The sequence below is a fragment of the Ambystoma mexicanum genome, chromosome 11 (genome assembly GCF_040938575.1).
Source record: "Ambystoma mexicanum isolate Mex_15411 chromosome 11, UKY_AmexF1_1, whole genome shotgun sequence".
Classification (NCBI taxonomy): domain Eukaryota; kingdom Metazoa; phylum Chordata; class Amphibia; order Caudata; family Ambystomatidae; genus Ambystoma; species Ambystoma mexicanum.
Genome location: NC_090934.1, coordinates 732,502,152 through 732,527,914, shown reverse-complemented (window position 1 = coordinate 732,527,914; position 25,763 = coordinate 732,502,152).

Here is a 25,763-nt window from a genome sequence, read left to right as displayed (position 1 = left end):
ACTTTATAGATCAGAGCCAGAGATTTAAAATTAATGCTGGTCTAAACAGGGAGCCAATCTACTTTTTGGCATAGGGGAGTTGTGTATTCTCAATGTCCGATGTTACAGATAATCCGTATAGCCATGTTCTGGATCCTATGAAGGTGAGTGATCTGCTGTTTATTCATACCAACACAGAGGGAATTAGAGTATTCTGATTTAGTGCTTATGGTGGCCCTAGCTAAAGTTGCACAATCAGTGGTAGATATCAGGGGGCACAGTTGTTTTAGATTTCAAAGATGGTAATTCGAGGAGCTCAGCAGCTGACCGATTTGGGGTTCCATGGATAGCGCAGTCAAGATAAACTCCCAGCGTTTTTACCATAGTTGCCACTTCAACCGAACATTGACAGGTTTATCAATTTGGGGAGTTCTCTCAGCAACATGTGTGAGGGAGGGATGAGCAATATCTCCATTTTGGATTGGTTTTGATCGAGCCAGTTGAGAGACATCCATTCAGAAATGTCTTTAAAAACGGGCATTATGTGATGTGGATTGTTCTCATGCGTGTCGTCCGCTTAATTTTCGAAGTGCCCCCCCCGATTCACCAATAAGTCATGTAGCGGCTTTATGTATGCATTGAATAGTGGGGGGTGAGTCAGGCAAGAGCCTTGCAGGACCCCAAAGGTTAACATTTCCTTGCCTGACGTGAAACCATTGGCCTGGACTCTACATACTCATTTTTTTAAAAAGGAACTAAAGAAGCCTGTCTTGGATAGACACCCCAGGACTCAGGCTGTATTGGCTGCAGTTGCTCTTGGTGTCTGGGGCTGAGCATCAAAATGTTCCTTAGAATAAGGAATCTTTGAGAGTTAGAGACTCAGGGTCATTAAAAGTCTGGTGTCCACAGAAACCAGAATGTGCTTTGCTATCACAACACTTCTTGGGAAGGGGCAGGGTCCAGAAGAGTTTCCTTATGATTGCTCTTTGGGTTGCCATCTTGTGTGCTTTAGGACTGGACCCCAGAATTGGCAAGGTAAGACTGTACATCCTATGGTTATACTAGGAGATTGGGGCTGAGTAAGGAATTCTCTTCCAATCCCAGGTTTGCATTCATTCACATGTTTGGCAGCCACCCAATCACTTACAGCTGCCATATTCAGCTTTTATGTTTCCAGGTATGGATTCAGACCTTACAGTAAATGCAGAAACCATTCCCAAACAGGTCATATCTAGTTCTAGCGACTGTAGTCCTTGCACTCTGTGCTGGCAGTAGCCATGACCACATAGAGAACCTCACTATTGATATTGATATTGATTGATATTGATATTTTAATTTCTATTGCCCTTGTACACAAGGGTTTCAGAGCGCGAGGTTATCCTACTCCCTCGTCAAAGCAATTTCTGCACATTGGAATCAGTACTAGAATTACACTGAGGATTGCAAAGTACCACCTGCTCTAGGTGTCAGGAGACTCGAAAAGTGAAAATGGGTGTCTTTGGGCCTCCTAACCCTAGAAGATAATTCACTGAAGCACCAGCACCGCTAACAACACCGCCAGTGCTTCAGTGTTTGCCATTCCACCTAGAACCGCCTAGAGTCACTCAAGTGCACGGCCGATATTCTCATTCTCAATGATGCCTTTGACGAGTATTCATCAATGAACCTTCATGTTGCCCAGGCAGGGACAACCAAAAGTAGGTCAGTGCTTTTCCCTAGAAGTGCAGGATGGAACATGTGGTCTCACACTGTGAAACCCCATAAGTAACCCAGCCTAGCAGTCTAGATAGCATACAGTAACGTATATGCTCCACGATTCAGAATAACTAAAGAGGAATGTGAAAAACCAAACATACTAGGAACGTAGCTGTCCAAGTTGGATTGTAATGCTATGCATATGGCAATAATGTAAGATTACTTTTTGCTTTCAGTTACAAAAGCACTCAATAAGACTAAAACATTTGTTAAAATACTCTAAAGATTCATATTCTTCATTTGCTGATTGTCCATTCCAATATCCTATCCAGGATAAATGAATATATTCCTCTCAAGTGTAATATTTCTACACTACCTCTTCTTACAGGCATTGCTCAGTCTTGTTATTGTTACTGTATTTTATTTTGTATTACTTTATTCGAAACCTTATACAATTGTCAACACAATAAATAGGGAAAAATAAAAAACATTTACAAAAGAGAAAAAAAATGATTAATCAAGAGAGACAATTAATTAAAAAAAACATATACTATTAATATGTATAAACACCCTAAAAAGTGATCATCCATCAAGTTTTAAAAACTTTAAAAAAATATACAATCGCAATCAATAGGGACGTTGGAGAACACCCGAATATCCTAAACCAGTAGGGAATTTCATTCAGAAAAGTCTCATGATGTACATATTTTGCAAAATACTGAACTCTTTTTCCTTGAAGGGGCGTAAGAGGGTGCTTTAGTCTTTCCACTTCATCAGCACAAAATCTACACAAATGACTCTGGTTAATGTTCCGATGGAAGAGCACCTCCCCGGTGTGAATAAGATTTTAGTGCTTTCTTCAGAATGCCCGCATAATGCAGCCATCGGGGCACCGTATAAGATAAGGAGGTTGTAGACCTCTCTTCTTGTTTTCAAAACACAAATCACTATTCATTTTATAAAAAGCTCTCCCATCACATGTTTCACACCAATCAGCATCCAATCTGTTCTTTTTAGCCACAACTGGATTAGTGATTAGAAGATCCACACTTGCATTATATTTGACTAAATATTATTTATTGCTGTATTTACCTTCTCAGATGGCACACTTCATTTACTAATTTCCTACAACTTGGTGTTATCTAACAATTGGCTTTCACAGACTACCTTTAATTTTACAACGAAATCATCTTTACATTTTGTGCAAATTAATCAAATCCCTCTCACAACAAAGATTCCCACCGGAATACATAATTTTCCCCTCTTGTGCCCATCACACTTCCCCTCCTGCCATACACTCCTATGCGGCGAGAGCGCTCATCTTTTAGTTTGTCATTTCTCTCCTCTGTCCGCCAATGCACACCTTTGTTTCCGTGCCCCTTGGCCAATGCCCCCTTTTGCCTGACATCCCCCTGGGTCATGTACTGCTTGTGTTTGTAATTCCCCCTCTGCCTCCCATCTTGTGTTCATCATACTCATCTTGTAATGCTTACCCGTGATGTGTCCCTTTTCTGTTCTTTTGCCTATCCATCAATCTTCTCTTGCACTGAGTCTGCATTCCCCCTGCGGCCATGACTTCTCCTGTATCCATCAGTTCATACCCTCTCAACCCCACATACCTGCATTCCCGCCCTTCATATTTGCAAATGCACTCACATCTGCCCCTTTAGCCGCCTCTCCCCCACCAATCAAGTCCCTCATCCAGTCACAGTGCCAGTGATATACATATTTCCATCAGTACTTTTGTTCCATTCTTAACCTCATCCTCCCATCACTCCACTCTTCTGTCCATTTCTACTGTACGCATGACTCTTTCTCTCTTCTGACCGCCCACTGTGTACATCATTTTCTTATGTTCATCATCCCTGTTTTGTTGCCTTTTGTCTCACTCCTATATTTTCACTCATTTTTGATGTTTCACGAATCAGTCTTTGATTTCCTATCAACCCTTGCATTACTCTCCCTGGCTTGTAAAAGCCCTGTGGTATCCTTATCAGTTGGGCTTCCTGAGCTTTGCTTGTTGGTTGAACTTCCTCAGTCCTCACTTTTCATTTTCAGTCTTACTATTCTATGCTAATCAGTGTGTCTCTCATGGACTCCCTCATTAAACCTAAATACCAATCTTTGCCACCTGTCCAACACTATCACTCCCACAGGTCACCTCTAAATCCCCAAGCCTAGCATGTGCATTGGTGATTTAGTGCTATGGCAATTGTCCTTATAACATCCAAGAGGTAATACCTGGAGCAATTGACACCCCCCTTCTGGTGTCAATGGACCAGCAAGTAAGAATCCATCTTGGCACCTTTTCACCAAGGGAATTGGATGTAGGACAAAGCCTTCCACTAAAAGGCTTTTCCTTGAAATGTGCAAAGGGGTGTGTGGTGTGGTGGAAGTGCTCGTCTACGTCTGCTCTATGCACACTAGCGTAATCCCTTGCATTTTCAGACAGCATTATTGTCATCCGAAAATCAGACCCAGAGGTGGCCCAGCAGTTCAAGACATATATGACCATGTATGGGTGGCTCCCAGGTGTAAGGAGTCAATGATTGCTCTCCCATAGTTGGGGTCTGCGCGTGCCACAAGCAGTGTAAGGAGTCAATGATTGCTCTCCCATAGTTGGGGTCTGCGCGTGCCACAAGCAGTGTAAGGAGTCAATGATTGCTCTACCATAGTTGGGGTCTGCGCGTGCCACAAGCAGTGTAAGGAGTCAATGATTGCTCTCCCATAGTTGGGGTCTGCGCGTGCCACAGGCAGGCAGTGGCAGCAGTATCCATTGAGCCTGAAGAGAGAGCATCAGCACTGCTCATCTATTGCAGCTATAAAAGCGGGCCTGCACTCACATAGATACATGTTTCCTATTCCCATGAATGGGGAATCATTCTGCTGTCACCTGGTTGGGTTAACACTAGTTTGTTTGATATGATGGATCAGCCTGTCTGAAGGGATTGGGTAAATTCCCTAAATTCAGGTAATTGGGTCTATTCAGATATCTCCATTAACAATAAAACAAACGGGAAAAGTACACATGTAAGATACAGGAATACAAATCGGTTTAAAATCCAGCAGAATAAAACGTTTAAAAATCGAACACACCAAATAAAATATTTAGTCAAAACGCCCTCATTTTAAAAGAGCAGCTTTTACAAATGTGTGAATGTCATATATACAATGTAAGTCTTTACGATGTAGTAGCAGGGACATAGCCTTGGGGCAAGTGCAAGTATTTAAAATATAATGGGCCCTTAGAATTTCTCTTCATAAATCAGTGTATCTATAACATAATAGAAGAAAGGGGCAGAGGTCTTCCACACATAGAAGCCACAAGAGCATTTCTTAGTTGTTACAAATCAACTTCCAGGGCACCAGTGGTCCAGGGATGAATATCAGTTTCTTAACCATCAATGAATCCCACACCTCTAGTACACCAGAAAGAATCCGAACAGATTGGAATACAAGTCAATTATAAACCTCCTTGTCCAATGTTGGTAACATGGACAGAATGGCAGGCTTATATCTGCAAGGTCGTGGATCGTTGGTTAGTTGCAATACAGCAAAAATACAATTATTACCCAATGATAAAAGGGACTGTCCAGTCAAGGTTGTATACACATATCTACTTTATTAAAACTACAACAGACAGTTCTAGCACACTACAGTTACAACCCACACTGTAAAGGAACATGGAGGACAGACAGTTTCACGACAGAAAGGGATGCACCCTGGATACTGCCAGGAGCGTAGTTGGTAAAGTAATCAGTCTTATAGTTCAAGATTATTTAGTTTAAACACCAAAGAGACTAAGGGTCGTAACTGTCTCTAGGGGTCTTCAGAGAAGGACGAGGGGGGCAGACACGCAATGTACCTGGCACTGAAAAGGTTCTTGGTGCTCGACAGTGTCGAGGCAGTTTCAGGGCGCTTCGCAGCCCGTGAGACAGAGTTACTGGTGGGAGACAGCTATGGGTGCCTGGCGGAAGACAATTTGTCAAGCGAGGCTGTATGGACGTCTGCAGGCTGTCCGGCGCGGCGGCTCAGGGCCAAGAATCATTGTCTCTGTGCTGGTTGGCGGATCTGGAATGCTGGTCGAGGCATCTCGGACGGCTCTGGTGACTGCGGTGTGACAACAGTCATCAGTGCAGCCGGATGCAGTTCGAGGACTCGACTGTCTCAAAATTGTCCTTAAAAAGATGGACGCTGGATGATGCTTGTGTGGCACTCCTCTTAGCTTCTTTGCAGGGCTCATGTCCTTTCAAGGCAGACGGCCCAAAGCTGAGGAGGGTGTTAGCAGGCAACAGCCTATTTTTTGTCCGGAGACTCTCTGGCACTTCCCGCCTAGGACGCTTGCTGTCAGAATCTAGAAGGGCACGCTGTGTGCTGGCTGGGTACCGGTTCTGGAGTTGCTGGACAGATCCTGTGAGTCCGGTATCTGCCTCTGTTCCCTGGGAGATGTTTAGGAGAGGGATCTTGCTTCCCTCTTGGAACTTCTGGCCTTCCTTCACTGGTGGAAGATTTAAGGTAGACTGTACCTTCAGCTCGGGTCCAAATGAATCCTTCTTCTTACACCTTGCAAAGTCTTCAGATGATCTTATCAGTGAGGGGCTCAGCCCTCTTTTAAAGCCAACCAGGCCCCAGTGATTGGTGTAGGCTAAGCACACCTTAATGTACCAATCCTAGTTTTCCACCAACAATCTTCAGTGATGCTTCAGGTCAGAATCACAGCGCTTAGTAACAGACAGGGGAAGGATGACAACATACTCTTCTAAGTCCCACCCATCTTGTGTCTGCCGTACATCAAAGTGTCTTCCTATTAACTGAGCCCTATGCAGCGCTTGGTCACAACATGGGCCTCCTTTGAAGTAGGGGGTTGCAGGCAGACTTTCATTTCCTACAATTCACATATTTCCCTGCTCTGAAAGGAGTAATAATAATAATAGTAATAATTTGGCATTTATATAGCGCTACGAACCCTCAGGTATCTGAGCACTGCTTATTATTACCCACGGTGTGTGGTGCTCATTTATCGATCTCGGAAGGATGAAAGGCTGTGTTTGGCCCCGCCGGGATTTGAACCTGTGTTAGCAGGCTCTGCACGGATGTCAAAGCGAGTGCTCTACTCGCTGTGCCACTTGACCGAGTGGTTCCTGACTTGCCATTCATTGCCCTTTCATACCAAGGAGGGGTATTAGTACCAAGTTGACACATTGCATTACAAAGAAGTGTTGGTCTCTGGTCTCCACTGTCACTTCCTGTACCCAGTAAGGGGGTTCTGGGAGTTTCTTTCTAACCGCCTATATCCCGGATTTGAGCCTCAACCAGAGTCTTTAGCTCACCATCCTTTCACAGAAGAGAAATTTGCACACATATCAGTCTTTGTCCTGCCCAAGGGCAGTCCAGCACCGAAATTCCAGGCAATTCTCCTCTGAACAAGAGTACCAAGAGCAACCCCAGGCACATGTTTCAGCCTGGTTGGGCCTTTTCAGCGAGGTGGAGCTGTGCCTTTCTAAGAAAAGTGAGCAAGGGGTCCACATCTGGAATACCCTAGGAACTTAGAGTGAAAACCCAAAGCTACTTAATATGCATAAGTAAGGGGGTTCTGAGAGTTTCTCTGTACTGGCTTATATCCCGGGTCTGAGTCTGAACCAAAGTGTCTCCCTATTAACTGAGCCCTATGCAGCGCTTGGTCACAACATGGGCCTCCTTTGAAGCAGGGGGTTGCAGACAGACTATCATCTAATACAATTCACATACTTCCCTGCTCTTAAAGGAGAGGTTCCAGACAGGTAATGCACTGCCCCTTCACACCAAGGAGGGGTGTTAGTACCAAGTTGACACATTGCATTACAAAGAGGTGTTGGTCTCTGGTCTCCATTGTCACGTCCTGCACCCAGGCCTTCCCTGAGGCATGCTAATTAACATTCTTCAGTATTCGCCACAACCAGCAAGGTGTTACAATGGAGATGCAAATCTATGGGGCCTTGAAATGCTAATCAGGCTGCCCACGGCTAGAGACTTTTGATGTATCCACAACTGTCAGGTGTCAGCTACACATGACAGCAGAGGGCATCACTGGTAAGCTGTGTCCTCCCAGAGTACATGACTATTTTTCAGTTGTGCTGTGAGCGTGGAAAATATGTGCAAGCATGGCCCCATGTATTTTCCGGAGGTTGATCTCCCATCATTCACTCTTTTAAATAATCAAAAAATCAAAAAGCCCAGGCGAGCGCACTCTCCCTGTGCGGATGGTCGAATTCCTCACAGTTGTACATACTAATTTCATCCGAGTCCCCAATCGAAGTACATTCACTGCAATCTGAAGAATTGATCTCACAGATATTACCTCTTATTTCTTTATTTTCACAAACAGACAAGGAATGTAAACATTTTACTTGTCCTTCAGTAGAGGATAAAAGCTTCTAGAAGAGGCCACAGGTGATGAGAGGGTGTCCCGGCAGGGCACCTCTTTGTGGGGACAGACTTCCTGAAGAGATTAATTTCCCAGATCTAAGAATCAAACGGTTTCTGGTCTAGACCACACTGCAGATGTAGAGTTAGTCCCCTTCAAATCTAGAAGCCAAGAAGCGCCTCTGGTTTTTACAGCAGAGAGGCAAATAAGCAGACTTGATGAACCTGTAGAGCTTTGCCTTTTGTCAAATACTGTGTTTCTTTTCAGATCTACTGAAGGTTATGCACTAGGATTGAAAACATGTCCGAAGACCAATGCTAGAAACGGACTGCAAGCTTCTTTCGCCATGGGATATTGCATTGGATATTGTGAATGGTTGTTTGCGTAAACATTTTAGAATACCTTTATTTGGATAATGTGCACAATTGTGTATGACCCTCAATGTGGGAAATGCACTTGCAATAAGACACTGACAATCTTATTGTACTAGGAAATGTCAAATCATATAGACACTTTTCTTCACACCAACAACGACCAGCGGAGAAAGCCCTAGATTGGCATGTGTGTAGTAAATGCTGCTAGCCCTGTGTTGTACCAAATCCCTGTGACATTCGAATGCAGTGCTACTGCAAAGTTCATCACGTCTAGTGTACCTCCATTTATCACCATATACCTCATTTTCTTCCGCATCGCTTTCCATATGAACCAGATAATGTAATTTTACCTAATACCCTTCCTTAGGTTGAAAGGTTTAATCCCTGGCGAAGATATTATGAACCTTTCTGAAATCTATAGCTGAAGACGTAGGCACTGCTAACCTTCTTAAATTATCCCAACACTCGCCAACACAATGGAGCCCCTGGAAGGGATCCAACTCCAACACTTGTATGCCTAGACCAAACAATGCATTCCACAGATGAATGGCCTTTCATTTCAATTAGATTACATCTCCTTCCCTCCACTATCAACGGGCAGCCCTCGACTTTATCAATTCTTCCCCGGGACACGCAGGCCCCTTTGTCAGATGTGAACCGAATTTAATCGAAAAATATGTTGACATAAATCATTGCAAAACAGCTGTGGCTGTTGCTAGAAACTGCTAAGCCAGACAGGCATGGCCTTGAATGTTTCTTAAACACACGCACATTCATTAAAATGATGCATAATTGCTTTCGAGGGAAAGCAGAGAGTATGGGAACCAGAAATGCTCACAAGGTGAATACACAGGGCCACGTTTGCATTCCAAAATCAAATCATCTGGTCAACCCGCTTAAAATGGGGTAAGTGTGCTTTTTAAGTGCACCCGCATAATCCGCGAAGAAAATTAACCATCATTAATTTAGATAAAATGTTGCAGCTGGCTTTGAACAAAAAAACCTTAAAAAATACACTTTCGGGTACACTTGTGGGTTGCAGGTGTGTTGTGATTAACCCCTTAAGTGCCAAGGACGAGTATGCTCGTCCTTTTTGCATAAACTTGTATTATAGCCGGTTTTGGATACCAACATGAATTCACCGCAGCTGTCATTTTCATACAACTGTGAGCTGCAGTCAGTGAGCCAAAGCTGACATGTTGTCACAAGGCATTGCTCGGTTTCCTTTGCGGGAGTGCAGTGCACCCTTCACTTCCCATCTCTACCCTTGGATGAAGCAGTCGGCTTGCCGGCACATCAAGCCTGCCAATTATTCTGTGGCATGAGGCCCACTTCTATTTAAATGAGGATGGTGTGCCACAAAGGGAGGGTTGGCACAGGTATACGCTGTCACAATGCACCTTGAAAGTGTTACAAGTCCCAACCCGACTGCAGAACTTAAGCAAACAGCAGCAAGTCCCATTCGCAGAACTCTGATAATGTGTGCAGTAAGAGAACATTCTTCTAAAATGAAACATAGTAAAATGGGACACTTTTATGGGGTGTTAATAAGTTCATACTTGATTTAAACATCCTTAAGACACCATGTAAGCGTACATGTGCCATTCCACCATTTTAAAATCTGATTCATAGCATAAAATGACCTGTCACATGGCCATTATATGCTGCAGGTGTGTGAAATAACACATGGGTATTGCTTTTTGTGCATAAGTTACAATAATTTAGCATAATATTGGGCTGCCCTATAGATCAGGTGAGTCAGACTCCTATAGGAACCCCACAGAATTCTATTGTTAATAACTTTTGATTGGAATAACAGATTTGACTGAAATTGCAGAAGTGATTAAAACCCTGCCAGTCCCCCAGACAGGAACGTTTTGTAAAGATTTGTTTATAGATGAGAAAGCTATTAAGCGGCCTACTTCCCATTCATTTTCCCATAGACAAACAAGGTCCATTTTTGCCAAAGCGCACATCCCAAACCGCTGGACGGATTTGGACCAGGTCCGAAACAACCTGGGCACAAAGCGTTGACTCATGAGCATGCATGGTTTGGGGTCATTCTGTGTAGCAGTTTTTTCAAATATTTGACAGAGAAGGGGGTGCACCTTCTCAAACATAGATGAAGACATTTTGGGGATTTACCCGAAACAGGGTTTTTTGAAATTAAACGACCGCCATCTTGTTTTTCTCTCCATGCGAGCGATATCTGCAGCTATAGCAGAGGATATGGGAAATAAAATGCAGGAAAAAAGCTATTTGCTGGTCAAAAAACATGCAAAGGCCATCAGGCTAGAGGTGAAGGGGGTGGTTACAAGGCACCAAGTGAAATTTAGGAGTTGGAGGGAGTCTACGGACTGAGTTTGCAACACAAATCTTCCTGTAGCCTCGGCTATAGGTGACATCTGAAAGCAAACTGTATCATAGAAACAGCATGTGTTGTCAGGGGAAAGGGAGGCGAGGAGGCCATCTGAGGAGTGGGGGGAGCTGGCACAGATGAGGCGGGAACTTGATGAGGGCCTGACAGGGCAGGAAAGCATTTTCTTTCTGGCCTTTTTGCAGATATTCACGGCTATATTTGAGGCTACAAAGGACTACGGATAGCCGAGGGTATGTGTAGTTTTAAAAAAAAAGATATTTTTACAGCTATAGTGACGCCAGGTGAAAAATCAGGTGTTCCATCCATGCAGTAACCAGGACAAACCGTGTTTAGCTTCTAAGTGAGGAAGAGGCCAGCCTCCTCAGCCCATGTTTCCCCATGAAGGAGCCACATTTACAAGACCACCTAGAGGAACGGGCCGGCCCTTTCCTTGCTTTGAAGCTAACCAGGGTCAGTCCTGCTTTGAAGCTAAGCAGGGTCAGTCCCGGTTACTGCATGGATGGGTGACCGAATGGGCATCTGAACTTTCCGTTTTTTAAACTGTGCTACTGTCAGTCCTTGACAGTTTTGCACGCAGACAATTTTTTGCCTTTTGCTGAATTGTATTCTGGTATTTGTAGTCTCCCAGTCAATAATAAAAAACATATATATTTTTTACAGCACGTTTGTGTTTCCCATCCCTGCAGTAACTGGGACGAACCCTGATTAGCTTAAAAGTGAGGTCAGGGTCAGCCCCATACGGCCATGAGCCCACCTTACAAGAAACCTTTGAGAAACATGGCCTAAGGGGGTTGGATATTTCCTCCCTTTGAAACTAAGCTGAGTCGGTTCTGGTTACTGCATAGATGGAAGACAGTCCAAAGTCCGGAATCCTGTGTGTTTTCTTAGTTTTTAATATCTCATAACACATGGCAGCCACATTTTTCTTTTTAAACCGTGCTATTGTCAGTTCTTGAAGGTTTTGTACTCAGAAACCATTTTTATGCCTGCGAAGGGCCACCCCCTTCCTCACTTTGAAGCTAAGCAGGGTTGGTCCCAGTTACTTCATGGATGGGAGACGGTCAACAGTCTGGGGTCTGTGTATTTTCTTTGTTTTAAATATCTCATAACACACTAAGAAAACACATGGCATCCACTTTTCTTTTTTAAACTGTGCTACTTTCAGTTTTTGAAAGTATTGCACTCAGAGACAATATTTTTGCCTTTTGCTCAACTGTATTCTTGTATTTGTAGTGTGCCAGTCAAGAGGGGTTGCGGGGTGGAGGGGATAATGACACAATTGTACACTTCTTACCTAACATAGTCCAATAAGGCATATAACTTTGGCGCCACTCAATGAAACTATATGAAAGTTTGTGATATTATTCTAGACGTGACCTTGAATGGTTCTACAAAGTTTGGTGCTGTTTTGCAAAGAGGGAACAAACTTAGAGGGGGTACCAAAATATTTTTAAGGCTTATACATTTGGTGCCGTTTCACGAATCTGCACAAAAGTTTCCAAAAAGGTTGAACAACCACATTTTAATGTGTTTGCAAAGTTTGGTGGGATTTTGCGAGGAGGGGGCACATTAGAGGGGGATTTCAACATGTTTAGATGAGTTATAACTTTGTTGCCGTTTGACAAATGTGCACAAAACATTTTAGAAAGATTATAGACCCAACCTTGAATTGTTCTGCAAATTCTGAATGGATTTTGTCAACTGGGAGCTAAGTTATATGACTATGTTATGCACATACATGTTGACACTTTTGAAAAAATAAAACATGGATGGATTAGCAGGAAGGTTGTGCGAGGTGCATTGGCAAAGACTTGAAAGCATGGTTTTTCAAATGTGCCTGTGTCTTATTTTTTGAAAGTGTCATAATGTAGGTACAAACATTTTTTATATACATTTTTTTAACATTTATTGTTTTGGTTTATAAAAACGTTTCCAAAAGAATGAAATGAGTAACAAATGTACAACCTTCAAAATAAGCAAAACACTAAAATGTACACAGAATACATTAAAATGAATAAAGTTACATGTGAACAATAATCGGAATATACAGAACTCAGATGTGTTATAACTATGAGGCATTTTCACCTAAATATGATACCTAAATCACTTTTATGCCAATTTCCCAACATCTAAAACCACTCTTTAATATACTCTAAGAAAGACAATGCTGCTATCTTTAGTAAAAGAAAATGATCATGTAAAATATTCACCCAGAGCAAATATATCGGTTTAATATACTCTACAAACATTCTTTAAGAAAGACAATGCTGTTATCTTTAGTGAAAGGAAATTACCATGCAAAATATTCAACCAGAGCAAATAAATCAGAACCCATTCAGTATTAGAAACTGGCCTCTAAAATATTCAATTCTCTGGGTCTTTAATGCAGGACACATAAGCAATAAGTGTGACAGTGATTCAATGTTTCTCTCATTCTCGCAGTGCCTGCAAAAATCTTTCACCATGCCTGATCTATCACAAAAAGATAACATTTCCTTTGTATCCTAACATTAACCTGAAGAGCATACAGTTGTTCCTCATGACTTTACATGGAAAGCATTTCAAATAGAATTCCACCATCCCTGGTTCTTTTTGCAGAGATGCAACTTGATTAAACAGGTGAAAGCTCAGGACTTGAATCAAGGTGGTGCCCCAATCTTGACATTTAATAATCTTGTTCACCTTATGAGGGTTAGTTAATAGTAAATTCATAGATATTCCCAAATTAAGAAGGGTCAATACTCCTTCATCATGGAGATCCTTCATAAAACCTTTATCAATTCTTTACCTAACAGATTATATAAATTACACTCAGAATTCATCAAAAGATTCACTGTCTTCCATAAAATTGTGCTTTTTAACAACTGGAGACCTAGTTCATATCGTATAAGAACAAATAGAACACATTTCAGTATATGCGACAGAACTGAGCGCCAAATCATACATTCAAGTTGATTTAGTTCAGGAAATATCCAGGATGGGAAAAACTCCAATCCATAACATAATCTAGGAATAACCTTCATTGTGTAAAATTCCATACAAGGAACAATAGCATATTTTTCGTATTTTCGACCCACTTGCCTCATTTGTATGGCACATTTGGAGGGTTTTTTCCCTTAAATAGTTGCGATATAAGAATTTTGTTGGACTAGCAATTATGGGGAAACCTGAATACTGCATATTTGATTTTAGTTGAAGTATGGTATTATCCAACATACAGGTAAATGTATTTTTTTTCTTTGAGCCTCCTCTTGTTAATTTTAGTATCACAGTTGTAGGAAGGATTAATCGTCAGTTTATGTGTTGACATATAGTGCCTGAAAACAAGGATGAAATCTTTTGCATAGGCTGACCGGACAATTTTAAGGCTTCCAATTGTAGGAGCAATACAAGATGCAACCAATAGGGACTTTCCCACAGAAGCCATATACAAATTGAATAAAGTGGGAGCCAGGATGCAACCTTGATGTAAACCAGTATGAGTTGTGATATGTCTCATTAAAAGACCTTCATAATTCAGCCTTACCTGTATTTGTGACTCTCTGTGAAGATGAATCAGAATACTACGTAGACCTCTTCGCATGCCAAGCTTCTCTAGTTTCATCCACAGTATATATCTATTGACCTAATCAAAAGCCATGGTTAGATCCATTGCCGCTTCATACTCTGGCGCAGAAAGGGAATCCCATGCTAGCCTTTGCAAACAACTTAATAAAAGACCCCACAATTGGTTCCCATTGGTTGTCTAAAACCTATTTTTTTATAATCCAGGATATTTTTAATTTTACACCAGACATCTATATGTTCGAAGACAATGGCCTGTAGGATTATTTAGCGTGTTTTTGGAGCGCAGTGCCACTGCATGGAATCAATGTATTGCTATAATGCGGTACAGCAAGCCATGTGTTGCCGGTGTAACATATGGATATGTAAATGAAGACAGGCTACTCAGTCAAAAACACATCATTTTTTTCACATTTAAAAACACACCATTTTTTTTTTCCTTTTCTCACCTGAAATGCCTCTGTTGCAGGAGACACATTAGAGGATTAATGAACTAATATAATTAACAGTACTAACATGATTCTAACTTCTTAATATTAGAATGTGTTCTACAAGTGCAAAATGAGGCAGGCTGAAACTCATTTTAAACGGACATTCAGAATTTCTTTTTTCCTTTTGCTTTCTCTGTGCTTTTCACGGTCCTTTGCTAAGGAAACAAAACTCGAATAAGCAGGAAATTAGTGGATACAGTTTCTTACTGAAAGGTGAGCTATTGTTTGAAGAAGGAGGGTATGACATGATAGACTTTTATTGGATGCACGTCACATTAGGGGCTGTAACAGAGGTCTCTTGGTGCATCTCGGGGAGGAAGAAAGGCAGTGGACATTTTGCACAGCTTCGATGAGGACTTGGCGGGAGTTGCTGTGGGGTTGCCTGATTGAGGGGCGTCGTTCCAGAGCACTGCTGACCTTCACAGGCGGGAGATTCCAGTAAATTAGCACCGGCATGAGGACCAAAGAGTGCAGATTGGAACTGCATGTCCTCGCCGGGTGCTCTAAAAGGAAGCTCTGAGCCATTTTTAAGAAAGCGACCAGCCCAGAGAGTTTGCGTGCTGAACAGCTACAATTTGCTGGTAATTATCTTACACAAAGTGAGAGTGCGGTGTGTGAATGGAATCTATTTCAGTCAGGCAGCGTAGCGATAGCTGCATTCTAATGTTGCCATTCAGAAATGCAAGTCAACTGATGCACTGTTCTTTTTATTGTTGCAAATAATCTAATGAAATGCCATGTATTTTGCAATTGTTTCTCTTATGTTTATTCTAGAAAAGACTGCCTCACAAAACTGGTAATGTATGATTTTTTAAATGAAACTAATGTAAATCACAATCTGTGTGAAGGCTTCTATTTACTTCTGTTTTTCTCTGGTGCAGTTAGCCCATATCACCTGATAAAAGGGGAGCTTATTAGGTAATATATGCCAATCATCCCATGTGGAAAAAGTTATGTTATGAGTAATTATAAATAGCTGTGTGCGTGGTTCCACTCAGTGTATATGTGTGTGTGACTTCTGAGTGGAACACAATCTGATAGTCTGCTGGACGTACATGAGTCAGCAGAGAGAGAGGCCTCTGGAAATAGTTTCACTAATGTAAATAAATTAGTGATTATACCACATGTTATTGTGAATATTTTATGGAAGCATAGCTCACTGGTGTAGATAAATCAGTGATAACAGCCGTAAGTGGCACTTCATATGAAAATGTGGTGTTCTTGAATAATGTAGAAGCCTGAGGCCTCTAGAGATGACAAGAACAGTCTAAACAAAAGAAAGGGGTTTTGTATGTTGGGGCCACAAATAAAACAAATAAATTATGCTCATCACTATACCACAACAAAATGCATACCAACCAAATATATTTGTGTACTGAAATAATGCATAGCCACGATACCACTATAATACCAAACCCAATCTGAATGCAAGGAGTGATTATTGCTAAATTACTTTTATTTTTGGTGGTAAGAAAATACCGCTAGGCCCCAAATCTACACAAAATACCCTACAGGCCACAAATATCTTGGAGTTCACATCCATAATAACTATGGGCCTGTAATTAAATTATAACATTCTTGTTCCTTTCTTGAATATCGGGATTACATATGATGTTCTCCAAGATACAGGGGTCGTTCTGGATGACACAATTTCGGAGAACAATATGTATAACATTATTGCCCAAAGATCAGGATTCTGTACTAATAGCAATTTATTTAACGGATTAGGGCCAACCACTTTTGATGGATTTGCCTTGAGAATAAGCCTCCCAATTGATTTAACTAAGATGTTGAGAACCCACTCTGAAATGGAGGGCTCACTTCCCTTCCTATCTTCCTTATAAATATTCAGAAAGTGGACCATCCAATAATGCTCAGAAATTGGGTTTGTCATCAGCATCTGCTGCTTTACCTCCTTCATATATCATTGGTGACTGAGGTATAGCCGGTGGCCATGGGCAGTGGCCAGATTGTCCGAGTCATGACTCGGATAATCTGGCTACTGGCCATGACCACAAGAGACTGGCAATGGGGTTAAAGTGGACATGGCCACCAGGGACTGGCTATGTGAAGTTTTGGAAATTTGGGATAGTTTTGAATGGGAAAATTGATTCTGCCCATGGCAAAAATTCTGTCAGAGGCTACAGCCTGAAATGCTGCACAGGATTTCATCAACAGATCGCGGCGACTATCGCTGCATAGACTCTGAGACAATGCTAATCAGCAGATAAATACGAAGCATGCCAAATCAGGTGCCCATGTGGTCACCCAGCCACCCCTTGAAATCAGTACCCACCCTTATTTGTAACCATAGTGGGACAGGATATTGAGATTGGATGCTGGACTCATTTCCACAATCTCGCAACAATGACTGGCCCACAATCCATATGCCTTAAAAAAGGAGAGTTGAATTGCATGTCGGCTGAGTTCTAACATAAATATAGCATCAAGAATGGTTTTGACGACTTCTTCATTATGACAACATTTACTTATTGAATAACCCAGTGCTGAGGTGAACAGGGCTCACTCTTCTATTTGAAACCTAAAACCCGAAAAAGGAAAGGCACCTTCACAAAAGAACCCCATCACCAGCAGGGTAATCTGTTTAAAGTACTCGATGAAGTGCAGTCATATACCCATTCTACCGGCCGGCAATTACTTGATAATCGTGTACTCTGATTTGATTATTGGCGCATTCAGCATGGCCGAACCCTAGGTTTGAATGGGAAGACATATTTTGCTTGCGGCTATAGCCTGAAGTGCTGTACTGAATGACAACAAACCTGTGCGAGGAGCATCAACAAGGACCTGAAAGCATGGTTTTGCAAATCTGTTTTGTGTTTTATTTTTCCAAAGTGTACAAATGTAAGCACATAAAGTAGTGATATAAGTTTGGTGCATGAACAATGGGCCTGGCCCTCGGCAAAGACGAATGCCTGCCTAATCTGAGTTACTCATTGGGGCATGTGGCATGGCTGAAGCTCTAGGTTGAAATTTGGAAAAAAGTTCTGATTGTAGCTTCAGTTTGGAGTGCTGGACGGTATTGCAGCAAACTTGCATGTTGAGCATGAGCAAGGACCTAAATGGATGCTTTTGCATTCTGTCCTTTTTTTTACTTTTTTTAAATTGTCAAAATGTAAGTTAAAAAAATAGTGCTATAACTTTTCTGCCATATGCAGAGGGCCTGGCCTTCGGCAAAGACAAATGTCTACTCTGATTTGCCTATTGGGGTATGCTCTGCTGATAACGACTCACATAAGTATGTGTTGCAAAAAATGTGTTTTTGTTAAGGAGGTTTATAGTTATTTCCTATATGTTAAAAGAGGAATTATTAATAACTTGTATACAGTGATGTAACATTATGAAACATTTTCACTTATAAAAACCTATTCAAATGACCGAAAATACTCTGTTAAAGGGACGTTACGGATAAGATGTATCCCACCTTTGGGACTCCTCTGCCCCAGCAGTTAGCTAGTGGCCTCCCACCTTGGGGTCCTTTGGCACTTCCCTCCTGGGCTCCCTTGAGCACTTGTCCATCTTTACTGCTCCTTTTATTTATGCACTTCCGTCACTGCACAATGCATATATGCATTCATAGGATCACTATGTACCATTTTTTGGTATACGTATGGGAAATGTAGATGCAAAGGATTTGTAGAACATTGTTAAATGGCAGTTGGTGCGTGGAAGTTTAATATGTTGATAGGCTATATCTAGAGTTTTTTTAAGTGATTGGTGGATAAATGTGTAAATGGTTTAAAGCAGATAATGAGGGAGTGTTACAAACATAACAGTAAAAATAGTAGAAGGGCTGTTTTGTGTGATGTGTGCATGTGCAATCCAGGTTTTCTAATCAGGCATGGGCTAGACAGGGGAATGCATAGACTGCGGATAGTTATAAACGGCAATGGATTATGGTGTTTATTGTAATTTAGAGGGATGAATTATGGACAGAAATGTGTTTCTGTACTTTTTTCTTTTCGTCTAGCATACATTTGTCAATTTCTTCCATTAGCTTAGTAGAACATTCTAATGGTGGGATGATCTGTTCTAGATAGCTTTCAAAGCATGCCACTGATTTATGTGAAAGGTACTCTGGGCCCAGCTGTAATCTGTTGGATATCACATAGATGGTTTGTTTTATTCTAAAAGTTTCTGATCATTCAAGCTTAAGGGTGACTCCAATAGAGTGTATTCACCCAAGGTCAATAGGGTATCCTTTATGTGTTTTACCCAGTTAAGCTTCTTGATCCCCCTCGAGTGACATCAAATCAAGCATGGCTTCCCTTTGCAACTCAAGGCCCTCCGTGTGCCACAGCCTTAACTAACAGAATACCGGTTTCGATGAGATAGAGTCACACACTCGCATGACATCTAGCTCCATGCGCATACAAACTGATGGGGCACTCAGAGGGAGCATCAGCAGTTGTTTTAAAAATGTGCATTCTGTGAGATCCAGTGCCCTTGTGTTTCCACAGCCCCAGATTTACACACTGTATGTTGAGGCTGGTATGGCCTGTTTGTTGTGCAAGATTAAAGCCGGGGAGACTGCTCTGCTCTCAAGTTTGTTAAAATAAGACTTGACTGCACCACTTTATTTACTCAGATTTAAATTAGACTTCTTTATCAGTGCTGCACATTCCTAAATAGTCAAAAAACCTCACTTGCTCAAGTGTAGTACCACCTATTTCCAATAATAAAGAACAATGTTTAGAGCGTTTTGGTCTGAAAACCATTGCCTTAGTCTTCTCTGTATTTACCACCAACTGGAGTTCTTTTCATTTACTTTTGAAGACATATAGGGGGTAATTCATAGAATTCGGCGCACAAGTGGCGCACATGGCAGTCTGCACCAGTCGCGTGCGCCAAAACCCATTTCAGTGCACAGCGTATTCATGGATTTGAACATCCATAACCAGCCGTGGTGCAGAGCGGCGCAGCGACCCTGCAGCAGCGCTAGTTACGCCCCCAACCCCGCCCCGTGCACCAAAAACATCGCACAAATCCCCTACATGGCACAAAGGCCAGGGGACCATCATTCAGCCCCCAAGCACGAAAATGCGTGGGAAACACCCCACACACCCCTCAGAATACACGTGCCCCGCTCGCGCCAGCAAAAACGCGTGTAAAAGTCCACGTGCACCCCTCGGAATGCACGTACCCCGCTCGCGCCAGCAAAAACACGTGTAAAAGTCCACGCGCACCCCTCGGAATACACGTACCCCGCTCGCGCCAGCGAAAACGCGTGTAAAAGTCCATGCGAACCCCCGGACTACACAGGCAGCCCATCACCCCTAGGCAAGCCCCGCAGGCAGCCCACATGGCACCATGCACTTGGGAGCCCCGACTCATGTCCCCCACCCGACCCCCAGTGACGGGCACCTGCCAGCAGGCCCCGACTCATGTCCCCCACCCCACCCCCAGTGACGGGCAACTGCCAGCAGCCCCGACACATGTCCCCCACCCCACCCAAAGTGACGGGCACCCAACACATCATCACAATCCAGACCCATGGCCCTTATGGCCACCCAAATCCCACCCTACGCCACCCCAATCCAAACACCCAACCAAGCATTCCATCCTCTCCACATTGAAATCCCAATGTCAAGATGGATCCCAAATAACCAGTATGCCCATGAATACATGTCCGTCAGACACACACAATGGCAACACATGAATGAGAAAACCCACATTGTGACATGCACAAAACCAATGAAAGAACACCACACAGATGAAGTAAAAAGTAAAAAATGAAAATGTATTATTTACAAAACAGAATGAATGAATAATGAATAAAAGTCTGGATGTCCGAAATAAAGGAAAAATAATGAATGCTGAATTCAAGAAAATGAAATGTAAAATGGCTCCAAAGCGTTAGTCCATGAAAAAAATCCAAAGTTCAAAAAACGAAGCAAACCATTCCTCCATGGTAAAAAAAGAAAAGAAAATAAGAAGTGAAATCCGGTATATACAAAGGCGGCGGGGCAGTCCCACGGCTCATTTAGTGATGTTCCGGGCCAGGGTATCATCGAACTCCATGTCGATGTTCCGGAGGCGGGCCTGTTCCCTGGCCTCAAGGTCTCGCAGGATGCTGCCATGGAATCCCTCAACTCCCTGCGAGTTTCCTTGAGGCCCTCCATCCGCTGCAAAGCCCGGTACATGGAGTTCTCTGCCCTGACCATCCTGAGCCAGGCCCTCTCCACCCACCGCCTCTCTGCATCTATTTGCCGGCCCAACCACTGCCACGTGGAAGACACTCCCAGTCCGGGGTCCTCCTGCCCCTCGGCCGATGCCTGCCCCTGGGGTCTTGATGGCCCCGAGCCATGATGCCTCCCATGCTGAGCCTGCTGCTGCCTCTGACGCAACTGCCTCTGCCACCACGACGGCCTCCGGACTGATGGAATCCCCCGGCACCGTCATGCACAGGCCCTGCCCGATGATGCCAGCGCATCCTCCAACTGCTAGGGTCCAATTGGTGGGGTGTCCACCCCTGCTGGACCTCCGACTCCCGACTGTGGCAGGGATGTGATCTCCACCAGGCTGGCTGCATTGGTTGGGGCAGATCCACAGGGGGCTCTGGTGGCATCTGGGCCGGAAGACGGCACAGAGAACCACTGGCATATAGTGTGCACAAAGGAGGAGAGGGCCGCAAGACTGGCCGACACATGGAGGAAACCCCCGAACATGGACCCTCCCAACTGGGCCACGTTGGCACACAGCTCTTCGTGATGACGTGCGTGGTCCCCCCAGGAAGCACGCACGTCATCACGAATGTCGCGTGTGTGCAACGCGACACCAATCAGAACGGACTCCATCCGGTTGCAGGTCCCCTCGTCCACAGGTAGAGGAGTGCCAGATGATGTGGACCTCCCCCTACCAGCGGACGGGCCTTGGACGGGGTATCCCTGCTGGTGCATGTTGATGCAGTCACAGTGTCAGGGACAGAGACATGCACAGGCACCTCCGCAGCAACCTGTGCTGCCTCCTGCCCCCGCCCCTGGACTGCACCACTTGCACCAGTGGTACCACCCCCACCAGGCCCCATGAGCGGATCAGTAGCAGCCTCCTCCTCCTCTATACACACCACCAACCTGGATGGCTCTGCACCATCTTCTGCCATTGCAAGCCCCTGTGGGGGCTCATCCGCCCCTTCCGCTGCAGCCATAGTGGCAGACGCGGCAACAGTCCCTTCACTCCTAGATGATGGAATTTCCTGGGAGGGTAACTGGGCCTTGCGTCACCGGCCGGTGGAGGCATCCTGCTGCTTTCCTCCACAGGGCCATCTCCGCCCTCTTCTTCACTCGCCGCTGTGCAAAGGGAGACATTGAACACAAGCATCAGGGTACTGTACAATAGTCCCCTAGACAGAAAGCAATAGCGCATGAGTGGCACTGTGAAATGTCACTTCCATCATGTCTCCCAACAACACATGGGTCAGTGTAGGCAACACACATGCAGGAACCGGCATGGCACATGCAACAAACATTTGCATCCATGTCCACCACACCATAGAAACATCCAATGGTGGGCTGAAACTCACATGCATCATGGGACATGCTGATCACATGCACACGCATCACCAGAGGGTCATGCATCTGGCCCCGTATTGCGACAGAGACAGTGGATACAATGATGAGTAGGCTGTATCAGTGAATCAACACATCGTCATGGACATGTGTCATGCATCCATGGCGCACACACTACTCAGACAAACGGACATGTACATCATGCATGTCCATGACAGCAGCACACATCTCTGACACACCGAACATGTCAAAGTACAGAAACAGGCATGCATACATGTGTGCGTTCCGAATGCTGCTCCGCATGATGCATTGTAACACATACACCATCTGTGTGGGTCACGCCTGACTGGACTCACATGCAGCACCATCATGTCCCTGCACACACACATCCATACATGAACCATGTCACACATGCAGCCAAGTAGCTAACTACCAGCACACTGCAACATGCCCTTTTTTAAACGTGAACGCATGGCCACTTACCGCTCGACTCCAGATGGGCCTGCATCCTGAGGATCTGGGGGTGAAGCACTGGGCGAATGTGCTCCAGGCCCCTCATCTGCTGGTTGGTAAGCTGGATCTGGTGCCCCACTGCATCTGCTGCTTCCAAGAGGCGCCAGGCCTTCTTGAGGGTCCTGGACTTGTAGTCATCCCAGCGCTTCTGGACGTGTTTGATGTCGCGGGGTGCCACCCCCTCTGCATTAATGTCACCCACTATGGGCTTCCAGATCCTCTTCCGTCCTTCCTTGTCGGCGCGCGATGGTGTGAAGAGGGCATCATAATGCCCCAGAACTTGCTCCACCAGAATACCAACTTCCTTTTCACTGAAGCTGGTAGCCCCCTGCCTCTCTGGCTGGGGGTTGCCACTGGTGCCGGAAGGTGTTGTGTCAGACATGGCAACCCCTGAGGCAGGTGTGGGTGGGCAAATGGGTCCTGGGGCTGGGCTGTGGAGTGATGGAACACCAGTCGGGAGTCTTCTGTTCCAGCAGGGGTGGTCACTGCAACTGGACGCCTGCAGATGGCAGATGTGCAGGCACCAAATGGCAGGGCACAGTGGCAGCAGGCAGGCAGCAGCAAATGGCTCGTGGGAAGCTGCTTGGGGCTCTGGGGGGCTGTAATTCGGCCTTCTGGGCAGGAGCGTGGTCTTCCATGTGTTGTCACGTGGCCAACTTGATACAGAGTGATTTGGCACGTGAAAAAACAGCACGTCAGCGTGTAATTTGAGGAAAGGCCCTTGGCGCGTAAGCACGAAGGTGATGTAACGTGCGTGCGGGCATTACCCTGGCACGGGTTGAAGGACCCACGTGGGTTTCCATCACTCTGTACATGCTTTTCGTGGAAAGCGGTGCATGTGTTTTCCAGACATTGGGGTTCACACGCGATTACTTCACAGCGGCTACAGTGCGTACTTCTTCTTTTGGCGTGGGTGTTGGCTACGCATTCTTCTTCTTCTACACGCAAGGCAGATGGTGAGTCGCACACGCTATTTTTCCTACTGTGGGTGTCCCTGTTGGTCGCGTACCCCTTTTTTTCAGGCATACTGGCCCGCGTGTTGATCACGTATGCATTTTTTGTGTTCCTGGCTGCCACAGCGTACTGTGTATGTTTTTTTACATGCACGTGGGCTACAGGGGTCGCGTATCTATTTTTATTGCTTTTTTTGGGATGCCTGAGCCTTGTGTGACATGTCATTTCTCCTAGGGGGCCACAGAATGGGACATTCTTCATAGCTGTTTCTACGTGTTTGTTGTTTGCGTGCACTTTTTTAATGCGCAGGGGCGCTACCGCCTGCCTTCTTGTGGCGGACGTGTTTAGGCCTGTGCGTGTCTTTGACCGTGCGCGGGTTTCCCCTATTCGATTCCATGAATACGTGTAGTTCGCGTGTGTGTGGGCGTTCCGTGTATTTCCCTGCAGTACTTCCACAGCGTTCTGGATGTTGCAATGATGTGTGTGCCCTTGCGCCACGCAAGGATTTGGCGCACATCCTGGGGAAAACACGCGCAGGGCCTTCCATGAATCGCACGCGTGCGCTTGTTTTTTCACGCTTGCGCCAGCTTGCGCCATGATTTTCGGTGCACATTTGTTCCATGAATCGGCCCCTAAATGTGGTTCTTAGACTTTAAGGTGTGGTCACCAGGATCACAGCGTCATCGGTGTAAAAAAGGGTTGGAAACCTTTCCTTGCCCAACTTGATCCAATCCAAATAGTCCTCTGTTAGTGCCTCGATTACCCCTTGAATGTACGCACAGAATAGGAGTGGGGCAATCACCCATCCTTGTTTTACTCCCTGTTCGACATCGAAGGGCAAAGTTAATTTAAGTATCTAATTAAGAATTATATTATGTTCGTATTTTACCAAAGAATTTACCTAGGACAGTCCCTTCTGGGGCAAGGCCCTGAGGGATAGTTCCAGAATATATCACTATGATCTTTTGTAAGGTCTTTAGTTTTCTCTGATGCATGTCCTGCAAGCTTCTATCGCCTTTACTGACACTTTTGTTTTTCAGTGGAGACATTCTTCATTGCATTAGAGCACTGATATCAGTGAATTGAAGCGTGTCAGGATCATCTCGCTATTACAGGGACCCCTTCTGAATTCAATCGGCCCTTCCAGGTTTTGCCCCATTTCCCGGCAATGGTCAAACCTTCAAAGAATCTGGAGAATCTGGTCTTCAAAGAGATTCATTATTTTGGGGAATTAGCTGGATTCCTTTACCTATAGCAGGTACATTTCTGCCCAGGTAGGATAACTGAATCAGAGCTGTTGTTAATGGTTTTCAAAATCTGATTGAAATCTGACAATATCAATATTATTGCTTTATTATCTGAGATGTATTGTCACTTCAACACAGCAATATAATTCATTTAATCTTAATCTGTGCTGGCTGGGGTTTGGGATTTGTGGCACAGGTCTTCTTGTTGTTTGACCTTGCCCGGCTCTGGTATCCTATCCAGACAAAAGAGCAGCTGATCATATTGCAAAGACACAGATTAAAGAAATCGATTTATCGTGAAGGTCAAAATCCCTGAAAATGAAAAACACGGAAAAGCCACCTGCAACGTTGCGCGTGACAACTTTAGGAAAACGATGTTGCACTGACACATTGGTGTAAAAACTGATTTTGAAAATGAGATTACGACATAGAACCCATAGTATTGGAGGCATGTTCAAACACACAATGGAGTGCATTCATTGTTTGTGATGGTATTTCTCTCACATTCTCTCCTAGTTTGGTTTGAAGAGACATCTGGCGGGAATATTCTTTTAAAGCGTTTGGCCCCTGAGTGGTGGAGAATTTAGTTGAAAGGGATGGGGATCAAAATAGCAGTTGGCTTGATATGAATGGG